Genomic DNA, 18,188 nt, shown 5'->3' on the forward strand with positions numbered 1-18,188 from the left:
GGGACATAATATACTCTGTATTCTACACCCAGGCTAATGAATGAGTTAACTACAGGCTGGGAGCCATGACATGTGTTTGATACTGCACCACCCAGGTACCTGGGGGAAATCCTGGTGTGAGTGGAATGTGTGTATCTCAAAAGACACCCTCCCCAAACAGCTACAAAATATTAGGATCAGGAGGAATTCTAGAGACCCCCCCTTATCCAACTCACTCATCTTATGGTCAACACAGCCAAGCAGGTCAGAGAACAGTAGTCTCCTACCCCCAATTCTGTGATCTTTCCATCTGCCTTCACTGTTAGACAGCTCAGGAAGACTGTATGACTGTGGAAAAGCTGGACCAAGGCAGGGCAAAGTTGCTCCAAGATCCTATAGCCTCTCTCCAGTCTCTGCTACGGAAAAGGACAATCTAATCTGGATTCTTAATACCCTTGCATACCAACTCTCATGTGTCTTCATTCATTGCAAGGGACCTGGGAAGTAAGGTGGAGGGCTGGGGAGGGGAGAGAGGCAGCAGGTGCCATGGTATAGAGTCTGGCCAAACAGAAGGCAATGCACCGAAGTGTAATAATGCACTTGGCCCCATGCACCACTTCTCAGTCAGACCCCTAACATTCACCGTAAGCACATGGGCAAACGTTACACTTCTCAGAGCTCTTAGTACTAATGAGCAGGTCCTGAAAAACATGACATTTGTAATTAGACTCCTTCATGCTAGCAATGAGAGAAAAATAAAATCTGTTCTCTGATGAGGAGATGTCCTAGCTTCCACAAGTGACGATGCAGTCTGAGCTCTGTGCTGAGAGTTTAAGAAGAGAAGGAAATGGAAGACCTGATGTATGTCCTTCGTGTATGTCAATCCTAAAGGAAATCAATCCTTAATATTCATTGGAAGGACTGATGCTGAAACTGAAGCTCCAATACTTTGGACACCTGATACGAAGAGGTGACTCACTGGAAAAGACCCTGATGCTGAGAAAGACTGAGGGCAGGAAGAGAAATGGACAACAGAGGATAAGATGGTTGGATGGCATCACCAACTCGATGGACGTGAATTTGAGCAAACTCTGGGAGATAGTGAAGGACAGGGAAGCCTGGTGTGCTACAGTCTACGGGGTTGCAAAGAGTCGAACACAACTTAGCAACTGAACAACAACAAGGTCAATGACCAAGCTTTCTCAGGAGATAATAACTGAATTACAGTATCATTATTGGGACTTCCTCGCAGTCCAGTGGCTAAGACTCCCTGCTCCCGATTCAGGGGATCCCTGAATCTAATTCAGTTCAATCCCTGGTCAGGGAACTAAATCCCACCTACCTCAACTATGAGTCTAAATGCTGCAACTAAAGATTCCGCATGCCACAACTAATACCCAGCGTAGCTAAATATATAAAAATTAGATAAAATATTTTTACTGAGCTCTGTTTATGAGCCAGATAGAATCACAAATCCCCAGAGACACAAGAAAGCAGAATAGGGAGAGGACACACATCACAAGCTACATAGAAAAGATGTAACAGGAAAGGACTCTCTCTTGGGTAATTGCCAAATGGACCCTGGTGGAGAAGAGGCTCCATAAACAAGGTGAGGAATCCACCCGGGTACCACCTGATCTTCTCACTTCCCAGAGGAAAGCAGAATGCTTTGGGTGGAGACTCCATTGAGCTCTGGAGGGCAGGGATGCTGAGCTTCATACAGTTAAAAGCATCTCCCTTGTTTGGCAGCCAAAGATGAGCATAACTCCTCGGTTGCCCTGGTGTGACGGCCCACCCCCTCCCCCAGGATGGAACCGTCCCAGTGGAACGCACAGAGCATTTCCCCCAAAACATGATGGCATACATGCAGAAGTGTACTGTAAAAATTGCCTCTAAAATCCCACTGAGGTGACATGGGCTTTTGAGGTATAAGCCCAAACCCTAAGCTCCCGTCTTAACATTGTTTTAGCCATGGCTTACTAGCTGTTGGGAACCCATGCACATGCTCATTTTATTACTGCTGGGATTTAATTTTAATCTTCTTTAAAAGAGTATGGGTTTTTCTCCTCTGGTTTCATATTTTTGGTTATTCCACCTTTCAGTAAGTCCCCTAAAGCAAGGGCCCCCAACCTCTGGGCCACAGACCTCTGTCAGATCAGCGGCATTAGATTAGAAATATAGGACACAAAAAATGTAATGCTCTCAAATCATCCTGAAACCATCCACCTGACTTCCTGGTCCATGGAAAAACTGTCTTCCACAAAACCGATCACTGGTGCCAAAATGGTTGGGGACCATTGCCCTACAGAATTTATCACTCTTCAGTTCAGTTCAGTTGCTCAGTCGTGTCTGACTCTTTGCGACCCCATGAACTGCAGCACAGCAGGCCTCCCTGTCCATCACCAACTCCCGGAGTTTACCCAGACTCATGTCCATCGAGTCGGTGATGCCATCTCCTCCTCTGTCGTCCCCTTCTCCTCCCGCCTTCAATCTTTCCCAGCATCAGGGTCTTTTCAAATGAGTCAGTTCTTCACATGAGATGGCCAAAATACTGGAGTTTCAGCTTCAGCATCAGTCCTTCCAATGAACACCCAGGACTGATCTCCTTTATGACTCTTAGATGATCATATTTTGCAAAGCAGAAGTAGAGCCACAGATGCAGGGAAGAAATGTAGGATGCCAAGGCAGGCGTAGGGGTGGGATGAACTGAGAGACTGGGGCTGACGTACATCATTGTTGTTCAGTTGCTGAGCTGTGTCAGACTCTTCGACATGTATACACACGACTATGTATGAAATAGATAACTACTGAGAATCTACTGCACGGCGCAGGGAACTCTCCTCAACTTGGTGACCTAAATGGGAAGGAAACCCCAAAAGAGGGGATATATATATATATGTGCAGCTGAATCACTTTGCTGTACAGCAGAAACACAACATTGTAAAGCATCTATACTCCAATAAAAATATTTTTTAAAATGAATTTATTACTCTCTACTTTTAAGACTATAATAATTCTAATTAAGAATGCTCTCAATTGTTTAATCTTTGGCAGGCCTTTATCATCCTAACTCTTGAATTTCATCCTTCATTTTCAATCTTTTTTATCTTTTTATCTTTCTTAATGAAGTTTAAGATCATGATGGTTTTGTTCTGAAAGATCCTAAAAACATCATTTTGTTAAATTTTAATCTCTTTTATCCTTTGATATTTTCTTTTTACTAAAATAATTTTGAGCTCTCTGTATATCTGCATTCAATGCCTCATCCATTTGCTAGTAGGGGGAAATTTTGGAATATCTCAGTTTTACTTTTTGTTTCCTTATCATTCTTAACTCAGTCTCTTTTCCTTTCATTACTGGCATTTCTCAGCAAGGTGAGAAACTGGGAGGGTGATAGGGGGAGAAAAGCCCACCACAGGGATGGGGAAACAGAGTTTCTCCCTTGTAAGAGGTTGTCTTTAAGCATGTAAAATGTTTTCTATCACCTTCAACTCTGAACTTCTAGTACAAAGTATCTAGGTAATTCTAGAAACCCACAGGCAAAACCTGCTGAGTTGATGATCCCACTTGTGCAGACATTTTTATTTTCTGCACCAAATGATTTTCTGCTCCAAAATCATTGCAGATGGTGACTGCAGCCACGAAATTAAAAGATGCTTGCTCCTTGCAAGGAAAGCTGTGACAAACCTAGACAGCATATTAAAAAGCAGAGACATCACTGCTGACAAGGTCCGAATAGTCAAAGCTATGGTTTTTCCAGTAGTCATGTAAGGACGTGAGAGTTGGACCATAAAGAAGGCTGAGTACCAAAGAATTGATGCTTTCAAACTGTGGTGTTAGAGAAGACTCTTGAGAGTCCCTTAGACAGCAAGAGATCAAACCAGCCAATCCTAAAAGAAAGCAACCCTGAATATTCATTGGAGATGAGGGCAGCAGAAAATGAGATGGTTAGACAGCATCACTGACTCAGTGGACATGAGTATGAGCAAACTCCAGGAGACACTGAAGGACAGGGAAGCCTGGTGTGCTACAGTCCATGGGGTCGCAAAGAGTCAGACACAACTTAGCAACTGAACAACATTCATGTTACAGAGTCCAGGTTTCATTCCAAATAACACTGGGTAGCCACTGCAGAGTTTAAAGCAAGGAGTGACAAGCTCAGATCTGGGTTCTACAAGGATCCTCCCAGCTGCACAGTGGAGAATAACCCACAGTAACAGAGACCAGGGAGGAGGTTCTGGCAGTGATCCAGAAGAGAAATGGTGGTGACCTGAGTCAGGGCAGGAAAAGGTGGATGGAATAAAAAGATATGTAGGGGTGTGCATCTACCAGAACTTGGCTTGGGGTGAAATGAGGAGGTGAGGAGTCAAGGAAAACATCTAGATTTCTGCTCGTGCAAGAACAGGTGAAACAGCGCCAGAGACAGAAAAGAACGGGAAAGAGGTTATCTTGTGGGAAGAGAAAGGGGAAGACCATGCAAGCAGTCTGAGGCATGTGGTATTAGACACACCCATTTAACAGACACAAAAGGACTCTGGAGAGGTCACAGTTAGGGAGTGGTCAGCAAGGGGATGGCTGTTCAGGTCAGTGAGCATGAGGTTACCCACAGAGTGAGAATCCAGAGGAACATCAACCTTCCACGGGAAAGGAGGGAGAGCAGGATCTTGCAAAGCCGAAGAGGGGAAGGAAGGAGAATGGGAAGCAGGGGTGGGATGAAGGTGTTGCTCCGAGAATGCAGAGGTGCTCAGTACACCATCTGCTGCAGAGAAGTCAAGGAAGAAAGGAGTGGAATTGAGCAAGAGTCAGCAAAAGGGAGGGCTTCCCTGATGGCTCAGTGGTAAAGAATCTGCCTTTTAATCTCTGGTCCAGGAAGATCCCCTGGAGGAGGAAATGGCAACCCACTCCAGTATTCTTGCCTAGAAAAACCCATGGACAGGGGAGCCTGATGGGCTACAGTCCGTGGGACTGCAAAGAGTCAGACATGACTTAGTGGCTGAACAACAAAAAAAGTAAAAGGGAGCATGAATGTGTTAGATCCCCAGAGGCAACAGGGCCAGATATCTGTGGCCACAACAGGGAGTGAGGACAGAGCAGCGGGGGCGGGGGACAATCTGAGGAGGCTGGCTGTGAAGAGGAGGAAGGAGGCCATGGCTGGAGGAAGGTGAAGAAGGATGGCCTTCTTCTTCCGAGAAGGAAGGGGCTTCAGCATGCTTGTGCAGTGAGGTGGGACCAGGCGGGGGGCTGGAGGGGGGGCCATAAGGAAAATACAGATGCAGAACGAGATAATCAAGAGAATGAGATTCCTCCTCCTTCCATGGAGGAGGAAGAAACGGAATCCAGAGCATCAGTGGACGATGAACCTTAGAAGGTGAGGCTTCTGTTTTTTTTTTATCATAAAAGACAGGAAGGGAGGGTAGATCCAGAGCTGGGCACGGAGCCGTCATCACAGGGTTAGGTTGTTTCCATCAGGGAAACTCCGATTTTCTCAGCGAAGCAGGCTGAGGGGATGGTGGCGGCAGGAGACGGTCTGAAATGGTTGCTGTACTCTACAGGGGCAGGGAGCTGACTGGGCAAAGTCTGAGGGAGGGCCTGGCTGATGCTGCAAATCACAGAGCCCTGATGCCACGAATTTGCAGTTACATGATTCTGTCCAGTAGAAGTGCAGCAGCCTCCGGCTCCGGGAGAAGGAGATGGGACTCTGCTGTGGACCTGGGAACCCCAGTTTTGGAAAGAAAAGAACATCACCTCATGTGGCTCCACCCAAGCTGCTGCTCCCAGCCTGAGCAGGGGGGTGGGGGAAGCTTCAAGGGGAGGGCGGAGGGGCTGTTTTCATCTTTGTTGACTTCAGGCCCCACAATCTCTGGTCTGTTGAATCAATACTATTTTTTTCTAAGTGATTTTTTTTTTTCCTTAAGAAGCTGACAGGGCACATCCCAAAGTCCGTATTCCTCTTAACAAAAGTGGAATCTGATTATAAGACTCTCCCCTTGAGATGACATCTTCCCCAAACAGCCAACTGATGAACAAACTTTGGGAATATAACCCACAGAGGCAGAAAAAGGAGCTTAAATTGGGGAGCCGAGAGATCAGAGTTCACAGCTAGTCATTTGTTGTGATGAAGATTCTTGACCTCAACCCACCTCAGCATCTCTATAAACTGTGGATGAGCCACTCAATGGGCAGGACTTGAGGAGAAAATGTCTCACATACCCAGAAACCCAGCATGATGCCCATTCAACCAATATCACTTTCCTCTGCCTCCCTCCAGGCCAGAGCGTGTATGACTCTACAACCTAAAGAAACATTACAGAAAACTAAAGGTCATGGGTCTAGGATGATCATAAGACACATGTCCCAAACTCCATGATCCCAAATTTCATGAATTATTTACTCTTGCTATGTGAAACGCATGCTAGTCTTTTCTGTTCCATTTCACGTTTAAAGATTTGCTTGTTGCAACACAATGCAAATCTCACAATCCAATAATGATTGTGCTTTGCAGTTTAAAAAACACTAGATGAGAGGCCCAACTCTATATCACTGCAAACAGTACATTAACAGACCACAGAATGGAAAAAGTTGAAAACTACCGCTCTAAAAACGCTACCACACAGCTGACATGAATTTCTCCCCAAACTGCAAGAAAGACATGTCAGCTGACTTTCATGAAAGACTCGGCCTCTTGCTCACCTGGGCTGTGAAGAGTCATCTGACCATGAATTCTCAGCGCCTGGCTTCCTTTGGAAACTCACCCAAATCTTGGCAACAAGACTCTACCGGCTAGATGCTTATTTTAGCATATGCCCAGTGTGAACAATGCAGAGGGCTGGAGACGGGTAACAGGGTAGGCTAGCCAAGGGTGATTAAGGGTCCACTCTTCGTACTTTGAACTAAAGAGCGGTTGATGTGGTAGTGATCAACACACTTTGAGAGGGAAGTGTCAGGGCTCACCCCATTCTCCTCCCTCACTGCTCTGCTCAAACCAGACAGGGTTTGTCCTTCGCCTTACTAGAATGTCATGCTCACAGGCCATCCTAAAATGCAATCCCACCTTCCAAAACATCCTCGCCCGCACAGCAGGTCTCAGCTGAGCTGCCACTTTCTCCGGATGCCTTCCCAGACAGCCCAGATCTAGTGTGCCCTTGGCACCATGTGTGTGCCCAGTACAGCATGTACACACTCATTCTGCACTGGGGGTTCACTGGGGGCTCCTTGGGCCCCAGTCCTGCTGTAGGTGCTGGGAAAAGGGCTACAGGGAAATGCCAGCCTTTTTGGAGTCTACTGGCGAAGAGGAAACAAATGAGTCTACAGCATAGTTGTGCATGGTAATATTATAAACTGACATAACATGATGAAGTCATCACACTCAGAACTTCCCCTTTACCTGCCTGCATCTCGCCCGTGCTTACACAGCAGCGTGTGGCTCTGAGGCTCCCAACAAAAACTTGGTGGATGAAAGCACAACCATCAACTTTCTGATTTTCTCCACTGTCCTGGGAATCTGTCTTGTTTTGGTCACATACAAGAACATAACCTTTAGGTCTGCAAAGGGTCTGTTCTGCACATTTAGCATCATTACAATGAATGCCACGCTTACTGATTCTCAACAACTGCTCATTGCTAAACCACAAGGTACTTCGTGTAAGTAGGGGCAGCCCTCTCTAGAGGGCAGAAACCCTTCTGCCCGTGGGTTCCCCAGTCCTGCAGGAGATGCTGGAGTCGTTAAGTCCTCCAATTATTCTGCACTAAAAAAGGGGACATATTAACTTCATTTCCTAATTTTGTGGCTGTTCTCTGCTTCTGGGGGAGAATGTTCCTATTTGTAAGAAATATGCATGAAAGAACTGATAAGGTGATAGGGTATCGAGTCAGCAACTTATTTAGACATCATCAGTAGGGTTAAAAGGATAAAAGGATTTTCCCCTTTGTACTGTAGTTACAGCTTTTCTGTAAGTCTGGGATGTTTCAAGGTTAAAAGAAATAAAGAGAGAGGAAAAAAATAAAAAGGGACGTAAGCACAGGATGAGATAGGGAAAAAAATAATGAATTCAGAAGCAGCATCAACCCATGAACCCCTGAGGTCGGGCACGAAATGGTTTGGTAAAATGTTAATTGGTTATCATCTCATACCCATTAGGATGGCAACACTCAACAAACAGAAAGTAACAAGCATGGGCGCAGACGGGAGACACTGAAACCCTCCCGCACTGTTGGTGGTAATGCAACATGGTGCAGTCGCCATGGAAAAGAGCGTGGTGGCTCCTCAAAAAACTAAACACAGAATTACCATCTAAGCCAGCAATTCCACTTCTGGGTATACAGCCACAAGTACTTAAAGCAGAGATCTGAAGAGATATTTTTACACTCATATTCACAGCAGCCTTATTCATAAGCCAAAATGTGGAAGCAACCCAAACAACCATAAACAGGTGACTGGATAGACAAAATGTGGTCGATACATTGTGGGAGATACTGTTGTTGCTCAGCTGCTCAATCGTGTCCAACTCTTTGTGACCCAGGCTTCCCTGTCCTTCACCATCTCCTGGAGTTTGCTCAAACTCATGTCCATTGAACCAATGGTAGATAAAATGGAATATTATTCAGCCTTTAAGAAGAAAGGAAATTCTGACACAGGCTACAACACAGATGAATCTAAAGGACATTAAGCTTAGTCAAACAAGCAACTCACAAAAAGATAAATCCTGTATGATTCCATTTATACAAGGGAACTAGAGTAGCCAAATTCAGAGATAGAAGGTAGAACGGAGGTTTCAAGGGCTGAAGGAAGGGGGAATGGGGAGTTAATGTTTAATGGGTAGATAGTTTCCGTTTTGCAAGATGAAAAGAGCTCTGCAGATGGATGGTGGTGACGGCTGCATGACAGTGTGATGTACTCAGTGCCACTGACCTGTTTAAAATTTAAAAATGATTAAGATGGCAGATTTTGTCAGGTGTATTTTTATCACAATTTACAAAATTTAATTGGCAGGTTATCCAGCTCTGTGGTTTTTGGCAAGGCTTGGCAATCACACAGGCCTGATTCTAACAGTTATCAGCTGTTAAGAGCTGGGCAAGTGACTCAACCTCCCTCAGCCTCCATTTCCCCAACTGCAAAATGCGAATGCTAACAAGGATAATGACAATGATGGTGATATCAAATTTATAAAAACTTTGCAAAGATTAAATGAGACTAATATTTACCAAATACAAGTAAAATTATGTGCCATATAATATCTGGCACATAAATTATAAATACTAATACATCAATAAATCATGTCTTACTGCTTTTGTTAGCTCTGATTACCATGAATAGGATTAGCTTAATTCAAAGTTATAATTTTTAAAAAAGTTATATAAATGAGCTTATTGACAAAACGGAAACAGACTCATAGATTTCAAAAACAAACTTACGGTTACCAAAGGGGAAATGCTGGGGGTAGGGTGGCGGGATACATTAGGAGCTGGTGATTGACATACACATCAGTTGAAATCAACAAGGATCTACTGTATAACACAGGGAACTAGACTCAATACTCTGTATTACCTGTATGAGAAAAGAATCTGAAAAAGGATAGACACATGTACAACTGAATCATTTTGCTATACACCTGAAACTAACACGACACTGTGAATCAACAATACACCAATAAAAAAAATTTTTTTAACCAAACAAAGAAAAAAATCAAAAGATAACATCGGCCTATAGAGTATGTACTGCCAGAGTGAGTGGCTTTGAATATCTGCTGATTTAATCCCAGAGCAGAAATCTATGATTCCAGGCTTTGGCTGTGCTATTCTTAATTTCAGAAACTTCTGGTTCTCATTTGGTCTCAAGGATATCCTCAGATGACAGAGCAATGTGAATAATCGTGTACAAATGGTTGACAGGTTAAAATAATGAAAGAGGTTTCCATTATTGCAAGGAAACACCTCGTAATTAATCTTTTTGCCTCAACATCATGTTTTTCTATGATTTGCTCCTGATTTCTGCCTTGACAGCTAGAATAGGAATTAAGAAGCAAAGCTGGATGCATGACTGCTTGAAAATGAGAAACTTAAACTTCCAAACTAATAGACACAAACAGAAAGAATGAGTTTAACATTATGTATGTTGTCACAAGACTAATTCCCTTGCTTATAATTACAATCTGATTTGGGGCAATAAATTTATATAAATATGAACTCACATGATACATCTGTGTTCTCTGGTCCTTTTTATCATATAATCTTTTTTTTTATTTTAATGAAATGATCTGTGAAAATTACTTGAGAAAAATGATAAAAGATTGAACCCTATAAAAAGGATGTCATCTGAAATCAAAAATATCCTTATTAAAGGTTATATTAGATGACTACATCAACAATACTTTTAGAGGCAAGCAACACAATCAGTAACTCCAAAGCAAATGCATTCAGAACAGGTAGTACTAATTCCAATTCCTATTTTAAAAGGAAGGCAAATGTCCTGTCATCAAATTCCACATTGTAAGGAGATTTTGTGGAGCTTTACTCCTGAATGTCAGTTACAGATTTGTACTATAAGGCCACACTCTTGGAAAAAATCCTGGACCCAGTCCACATGGAATTTCAGACTCACTACACCAGACTCACTACACAGAAGAATTGCCTCTTTTCCATAGAAGAGAGGGAATATGTTACAACTGCAAGAGGGACCTTTATAGAAATAGAGAGGAATGGGCTATTCCAGGGAGCCCCCCCAACCCCCCGCAGGACCTGCTACAAACAAGAGAAAGCTCATTTCAGTGTTGAAAGGCACCTTTGAGATCTGAAGAAGGACCAAGGTGTGACTGAACAATATCTCTGCATAAATGGAAGGCCAGGGGCACCTCAACAAAAGAAAGTTCTAGTCACTGGCCTATGTATCTTTCAAACAGACAATAGGGAATTTCTGCAGAAGGGAGAAGGATCTGGGAGGACAAAGAAGCTTGCCCGTGAGCCACATGCCATCCCAAGCCACCGCTGCACAAGACGGTGGCGGAAGTGAACACGACAAGGCGGAGGGTGGTGACGAGAGTCCTCCCTGGAAGTTTACATTTTAAAAGCTTACAAGAAAAATCACAGAGGGCCGAAACAAAGGCTGGCCATGGGGACAGGGCGCTCTTGAAATCAGAGAAAAGTTTATGAGAGGGGGGGAAAAAACCCCAAACAAACCAACTTAATTTAGACTTAATTGCTAACTTGGAAGAGTTCCACAGCTGAGGCTTTGAAGGTTTTTAAGAAGCTCTTCCTATGCCGCATCTTTAAATATATGTACGTTCAATCAACATGAGAAAGACTAAGAAGAGTCTGCCGCAGACACCTGCTTCAAACAATAGTGCTAATCTCCGAGGGGTTCTAAACAGCCGCGCACCAACTTCAGAAGTAATTTGCAACCAAATTAGTAAATGTCATCCTCCTTCCCAAGAGACACAGCATTTTTTAAAAAAGATTAAAGCACTGGCGGTGAGACTGCCATTTTACAAGAGTTAAAAGATAAGTTCGGGGGGGAAATGAAGATGGTGATTCACAGGATTGGGGTGTGGGGTGGGAGTGGAGCACCACCATTTTACTAACAGGGCTTGTCTATCAAATTTCTCCACCAGGAAAGGACGGTGGTGATCACAGCTTCTAGAGAATAACGTTAAGGGGAGCAACAACCAGACCTATGTTCAGAAAGGGACCTGCACGTTCTCCATACCCGGGGATGGACCATTCCACGGACAAGGAGAGAGGCGCCTTCTCATTCTCCCCGTGTCACCAGCCCCCTCCTGGTCAGCTCGGTCCACCACTGAATCATCTTTTATCAGCACCACTCTGAGCAGGACAAGCCCAGGGACAAAGCTTTCTCCTTGCAGAAACCCCAGCGTCTCCCAGGTGAGCCTGCCTCGGAGCTTGTCTTCATCCAGGCGCGCCCGCCCGCAGGGAGCGCCGAGTTGTTAGCGTGAAAGGTCCATTTCACACTGATAACCCGAGCTCTTGAGAACCGAATAAAATAAAGGCACTAACTCTAGTTTCTTAACGTGTGGCCCCCAAAGCTGAAAAAACACTCTCACCCCAAGATTACAGGATTGAGCACCAGTTTTTTGTTTTGTTTTCTGACATCTATCAAAACTGGCCTCCTCCTGCCCCAGGCCCCTGGAAAGAAACTTGGCTTAGTTTAGAAGTGAATGTTGGCAGCCCCGTCTGCTTCTCGAGCAAACGCCAAGAAAACTTTATTTCCCTCCGTGGACAGGCTGCCACCGCATCACACACCTCTCCTTCCCAGGGCGTGCGGGAAACAGTAAACTCTCCGCCACCGTCTTCCTTCCCTCCCTCCCGCCCCGCAGTTTAGGTGAGAGAAAAGCCCAGAAGGAAGCGGAGGCGCCCCAGCCCCTGGCCCCGACGGCCTCTACCCAACCGAGGTCCGCGCCTCGCGGGCGTCCCGCGCGCCACAAACCGCGGAAACGAGACCCAAAGTTTGCAGCGCTTGTCGCCCTTTCCGAGTTCACTGTCCTGCCGGCTGCCCCGTCCTGGACCGGCTCGGAGCCCGAGCTGGGTGGCCGCCCCCCTCCCCGCGCCCTGCCCTCCTGATCGGTCGGCGACCCGCGCGGGGACCTACCTGCTGGTGGCGGCGGCCAGAGCGCGCGGCTGGGCGGCGGCGCGGGCACGGGCGGCGCGGGCCAGGGGGCGCTCGTCACCCCGAGGCCCCGCCGCCGAGCCGGCTGCCCGGACGCCCGCCCCGGAGCCGCGGCCCGCGCACCGCCCGCCGCGCGCCGCTCTCCTCCGGGGCCCGCCCCGCGCTGCGCCCCGCGCTTCCGCTCGCAGCGGCTCGGGCCTCGAGACCTGGTCCCATCCCCGCGCCGGGGATGCTGAGCTGCGCGCGGGCAGAGGCACCCGAGACCACGTGACTCTCCGTCTAACCCAACCGAAAAGCGAAACGAGCCTTCCCACGGGAAGGATCAAGGTCATCAGATTAAAAAAAAAAAAAAAAATTCAGCTGTTTGCCAGCCTTTCCACTAGAAAGGGCTGGTGTGCCCTGTTCTTTTAAACTGCCCCACCCGAGAAAGATTTGGTGCTGGATAACCCGACCTCTGACTTTGTTTCTGCACCGTTTTGGGGGTTTTTTGGTATCATTTCCTAAGTTGCATTGCTTTAAACTTGACAGCCCTTGAAGCTGCAGTGTAACCTCTTACCGGTGTCTCGTCATTGGAGGATTTTCACGCCTGGCTGGTGGTCCTGATGGTCCTGCTGAGGATAAGTGGGGTGCTTTTGTTCTGTGCTCTAGAGAATAACTTTTTCATTCAGGATAGACTACTGGTTACCAGCACTGCAGGCCTGTTCCCTCTGACTTATTACGCAAAATGATTAAAATGTACTTGGTTAAAGTGCTTGTTGCTCTAATATACTAAACCCAGATTAGCTTAAGAAATAGAACAATAGTCCATTTCTTCTTCTTCTTTTTTTTTGTTTTTGTTTTTTGTTTTTGTTTTTGAGAGGGAGATTTAAAAGGTATGGAAGAGCCTCAGCTTGGATCAGCTGGCTTCTGATCACGGAAGTATAGACTGTCAGCTGAAAAAGACCTCAGACCACAGCTAGTTCCAAACTTTTAAAGATGAAGAAAACCTGAGGCCCAGAAGGATCTGGTAACTTAGTTCCCATTGCTGCCTTTTGGCAGGCTGGGGCTAGGAAGTCAGATATGCTGGCTTGTTCTCCTAATCTGTATGAACTCTGCAGAGCAAACACACACACCCTTTAAAGATAAAAATACATTCCCCGAGGAGTAGGCCCTCTCCTGCATTTATCAGTATCTAACAGCACTGAACAGACCCTCAGGCCAGGATCATCCAACAGAGAGGCTGCCACCCCTGGAAGGTCATAGTCAAGAGGTGTGATGGTAGGAGAACCTCAGCTGTGTTGACATCACCAGAGCCTGGCACACAGTAGGTGCTCATTGTATATTTGCTATTGAGATTTAGTAGGAAAATGTATCTATGGCTGAGAACGAGGTGACAAGAACCAGAAAGAGGCCCGGCTTCTCTCTGCAGACTGCCAAAGAGAAACCTCCTGGTTCAAGACACCTGCCCCCTGGTTCTCTCCCAGCCATTCTTCAACACAGCTTGTTACACAGAAGAGAGATGGCAGGCCACCAGAGGCTTTGGGGCCTAGGAGACAGCAAACCCACCCATTCCTCACAGCTGGAGTTTTCATTGACCATTTGAGAAACGGGTTAAGTATTAGGTTGGCCAGAAAGTTCCATAATATGGTATAGAAAAACCCCAACGAGCTTCCTGGTCAACCCAATACAAGTAGGCACTCGAGGGAAAGTCTTATGTCCTCTAAATTTAGTCAATAGTCAGTGACTTTAAGAAGTTTCACATCGGACTTGTCTAGTGGTCCAGTGGTTAAGAATCTGCCAGCCAATGCAGGGGACACAGGTTTGATCCTTGGTCCAGGAAGATGCCACATGCTGTAGGGCAGCTAAGCCCTAGCACCACAGCTGTTGAGCCTGTGCTCGAGAGACCACTCACCGCAACTCCTGAGCCCATGCACTGCAGCTGCTGAAGCCAGTGCTCCCTAGAGCCTGTGCTCCACGACAAGAGAAGCCACTGCGGTAAGAAGCCCCCGCCCGATCATGGCAACTAGAGCCAAAATAAACAATGTTTCAAATAATAATGATGATAATCATCACCATATGCTATCTATCTGTCACTGTGATGAGCACTTTTTTTTTCATTATTTTTGTGATGAGCACTTTTGATGCACTATTCACATAATCCTCGTAAAAAATCTTAGGATGTAGATATTAAATCCTCACTGTCATCATCGTTATCTCTATGTTAGGGAAGAGAATAATGCAGCTTAGAAGGATTAGGCAGCTTGCCTGTGACCACATGGTTAATAAAATACTGTAACCAGGATTGCAACTCAGGCCAGTTGGAAGCAGCCCCTTAGGCACTGTTGAATACCGCCTCTATTCCTTGACCATACCCTCCACTTTCCCCTTCGCTCTGTTTGGGACAATTGGTCCCTGGAGATGCGTGCTATATAAGCATATAATCCTACCATTAGAAACCCATTCATCTGAAGACTGTATCTTTTAAAACAATATTCATCATGTGTCTAGAAAGAGTTTTGTTTTTGTTTTGTCTTGAATATCAACTAAAAAGAAAAACATCTCTCTTTGTTCTCATTCCATGTAGGTTCTAGAGATACCTGTAGACCTTTCTGACCCCAGGAGCCTAGAGCTGGCCTCTCCTTCCCAAGGCTACAAGGCATTTCTGTTTTGTATCAGACTCTGTCTCATCGTTTTGTAGATGGCTGCTGCTCAGAAGTTCTCCACACCTTTATTTCCTGGAAGAGGAAATTGCGTTTCCTGGGGGGGCCTACACGTGGGTGGTGAGGTTCCACTCGTTACCTTAAACACACTCAAGCTTTCTGTTGGTTCTGTGCTGCTTTCCCCACTTCAGCTTCCGCTCTCAACTTTCTTGGAATCATACTGAGAATAAATTGAGCGGCAGCTGCTTCCATTCCTTTTAGCTGGGAAAGAGGGGGACTCCTGCTCTGGATTCAGAGCTAAGGAATGAATGACTTAGCTCTTGAGTCTTATCTCTGGAGACACTGCATTCCATCTTCCTTCAACTTGGGATTTGTGAAAGGGAGCCTGAGACATCTCTTAGTGTTTAATTTGGACCTGGTGGGTGATTATCTCCAGAAGAGACCAGCTTTGGTATTCTGTGAAGTTGACCATCCATAAAAAGAAAATGTTCTCGGGCTTCCCTGGTAAAGAATCAGCCTGCCAGTGCAGGAGAAACAGGTTTGATCCCTGGTCTGGGAATATCCCAGCATGCCATGGAGCAACTAAGCCTATGCACCACAAGTACTGAGCCTGTGCTCCACAAGAGAAGCCACCACAATGAAAAGCCTGCACACCACAACTAGAGAGGAGCCCCTGTTTGCCGCAGCTAGAGGAAAGCCCACACAGCAACAGAGACCCAGCGTAGCCAAGAATAATACATAGATGAGTAAATTTTGAAAAGAGAAAGCATTCTTATTATGAACCTTAATTTGGAGAAAGATAGTATTAGGGAAAAGAAGGATATGACCCCGAAATTTGAACAAAGGATAATTTCACAAGGACCCTTCTGCCTCTGCAGAAAGTCACCACTTGGAGGAAACCAGTTTGGACAGTTTCTTGAGGAGTTTGTCAAGTGATCCACCTGAATCCCCAGAAGAATCAGCATGGAGCTGGAAGACAATGATCTACCCTAATGGAAGATTTGATAAACATATTGAGTCTAGGGTAAATTTGTTCAGAAAATGTCAAAGTTATTCTAGGAGCTATGGATAAAAGTGTGCCATGGTAATGATAAGTCATTTCAGTTGTGTCCAACCCTTTGTGACCCTGTGGACTGTAGCCTGCCAGGCTCCTCTGTCCATGGGGATTCTCCAGGCAAGAATACTAGAGTGGGTTGCCATGCCCTCCTCCAGGAGATCTTCCTGATCCAGGGATCAAACCCACATCTCTTATGTCTCCAGCATTGGCAATCGGATTCTGTACCACTAGCGCTCCCTGGGAAGCTCCATGGGTAAAAGAGGTATATGCAAAAACACCTATTTTATTGTACAGCACAGGAAATATACCATTATTTTATAGTAATTCTAAATGAACTATAATCTATAAAAATGTTGAGTCACTATGTTGGACACCTGAAAAAGAGCCAACTCATTGGAAAAGACCTTGATGCTGGGAAAGACTGAGGGCAGGAGGACGTGGGGTCAACAGAGGATGAGATCATTGGATGGTATCACCAACTCCATGGACATGAGTTTGAGCAAACTCTGGGAGATAGTGAAGGACAAGGAAGCCTGACGTGCTGCAGTCCACGGGATCACAAAGAGTCAGACATGACTTAGCAACTGAACAATAACACCTGAAAATAATATTATAAATCAACTATACCTCAATAAAAATAACACTACTACTAATAGTGTAGTAGTAGTAGTTTTTTAAGTTGTTTTGTTTTTTTCGGCCATGCCATGTGGCACATAGGATCTCAGTTCCCTGACCCAGGATTGAACTTGTGCCCCCTACACTGGAAGGGGAAATCTTAACCTCTGGACCACCAGAGAAGTCCCCTAAACAGGTATTTTAAATCCATAGCTTGGACAAGGGAAAAGGAGTTGTTGTTTTTTTTTTTCCCCTCTCAATCCAAATTTAGCCATGCAATTGGGGGAGAAAAGGGATAATCAAACATTAGAAAATTTTTATTGCCACATGAGAACTCTAAACCCTGAAGCAAAAATTGGTCCTGCCCTTGGGGAGTAAGTAAACCTCGATTACTGTTGATAAGATTGATAGCTACTCTTCCAAACCATGAGGGGAGTGGTGAAAGGAGAATGCAAAATTTGCCCTGAATTAGAAAAGGAACAATGTTCACACATGCTTAGTCATATTAAGCACATTTTAAAATCTTTGGTAAGGGAGGTAGGTGTGATGTCTCTATTTAAAGAAAGAGATGGGGACTTCCCTGGTTGTTCAGTGGTTCAGACTCTGCACTCCCAGTGCAGGGGGCCTGGGTTCAAACCCTGGTCAGACAACTAGATCCTGTGTGCCACAGCTAAGACCTGGAGCAGCCAAATAAATACATTTTTTTTTTTAAAGAAAGAGACTATACATGAACCTAACACAGATTAACACTTACTATGAATTTATGGCATGTGTCCGGGCATGGTGCCCAGCATTTTGTTTCAATTATTTAATTTGATTCTTACAACAAATCCCTTGAGATGAGTAATATCCTCTGGATTTCACAGAAATGACAGATGAACCTCAGAAGGCAAATAAATGACTTACCAGACTCATTGGGCGGGGTATGGTTTGACTTACAGTGTCCTGACCCCCAGCGCCTTAATTTTTGTCATCATACACAGAGACAAGAGGTGAAATTATAGCCAAATTCCTAACAGTAAAAGAATTGTGTATGTTTATGGATGTCCTGATGAATACAGCATTCCAAGAAGAGTTAACACGTGTGTAGATGGCCAATTTGTGAATTAGAACATATCAAAATGCCCATTTAGTAATACAGCCATATAAAATAAAACAAGTAAAAATTTTAATCTGTAATGATGCAGTAAATGTCTAGAGCAAATCATTTTTCTTGAGCATCAATTATTATTAGATCATAAAAAATGAACTGAGCATGAAAGTGTTTCTTTTTTTTTAAAGG

General features: G+C 45.0%; 1 protein-coding gene and 1 long non-coding RNA gene across 4 annotated transcripts in view; one reads left to right on the plus strand and one right to left on the minus strand.

Moving 5' to 3' along the window:
• The window catches only part of PRKCQ (protein kinase C theta), a 158,040-nt gene extending 142,090 nt beyond the window's left edge, over nt 1-15,950 (minus strand). Inside the window, exon 1 of one of the 2 annotated variants that reach the window (XM_086334799.1) lies at nt 13,152-15,950. The gene's annotated coding sequence lies outside the window, so the exon portion shown is untranslated. Of the gene's footprint in view, nt 1-12,577; nt 12,808-13,151 lie in introns of those variants that run through there. The other variant, XM_086334796.1, reaches the window with a different exon arrangement.
• On the plus strand, nt 424-13,753 carry LOC147361166 (uncharacterized). 2 transcript variants are annotated; one of them, XR_015139851.1, is made up of 3 exons: nt 446-11,361; nt 11,583-11,853; nt 13,124-13,753. It is a non-coding gene; the product is annotated as an uncharacterized LOC147361166 (long non-coding RNA). The 2 variants fall into 2 exon arrangements; XR_015139850.1 differs by lacking the exon at nt 13,124-13,753 and having other exon boundaries at nt 424-11,361; nt 11,583-12,507.
• Nucleotides 15,951-18,188: the final 2,238 nt, after the last annotated feature.

Source organism: Bos grunniens, chromosome 13 (assembly GCF_055505025.1).
Source record: "Bos grunniens cultivar Pamir isolate PY7600 chromosome 13, Bosgru_T2T1.0, whole genome shotgun sequence".
Classification (NCBI taxonomy): domain Eukaryota; kingdom Metazoa; phylum Chordata; class Mammalia; order Artiodactyla; family Bovidae; genus Bos; species Bos grunniens.